We start from the raw sequence: 626 nt of genomic DNA, 5'->3' as shown, positions 1-626 counted from the left end.
TTATTATTATTACTATTTTTATTATTATTATTATTATTATTATTATTATTATTATTATTATTATTATTATTATTATTATTATTATTATTATTATTATTATTATTATTATTATTATTATTATTATTATTATTATTGTTATTATTATTATTATTATTATTATTATTATTATTATTATTATTATTATAGTTATTATTATTATTATTATTATTTTTATTATTATTATTATTATTATTTTTATTATTGTGATACTCCATGTGGAGTCGTAACCAAGTATTTCAAGTATTATGTATAAACAATTTAAACTTCATATGTTATATAATAACCTCTTGTAAATAAGTTCACTTTGAGTTATGTAAACGCTATAGTTCTGTTTGACTAGACCGGTACTTAGCTGGTTCGTCTGACAAGAGATGCAAACTTGCAGACGTAAGATAAGCAAGCTGAAAAACAGTTGGTGAAACGTGGCCTTGATTCGACTTTAAACGTTGTTCTTTTATCCGCCAGAATTGAACTGTCATATGGAGTGGGACCTGCTCTCACCCCCGAGCGAAGCCCGAGACTTAGAGCAGAACGTCCGGCTATAGTCCAATCGGACCGATCCATAATAGACAATAGTCGCATACACA

The sequence above is a fragment of the Convolutriloba macropyga genome, chromosome 8 (assembly GCF_964194025.1).
Source record: "Convolutriloba macropyga chromosome 8, txConMacr16.3, whole genome shotgun sequence".
In the NCBI taxonomy this organism is placed as follows: Eukaryota; Metazoa; Xenacoelomorpha; order Acoela; family Convolutidae; genus Convolutriloba; species Convolutriloba macropyga.
Note: the sequence above shows the minus strand (reverse complement) of the source record.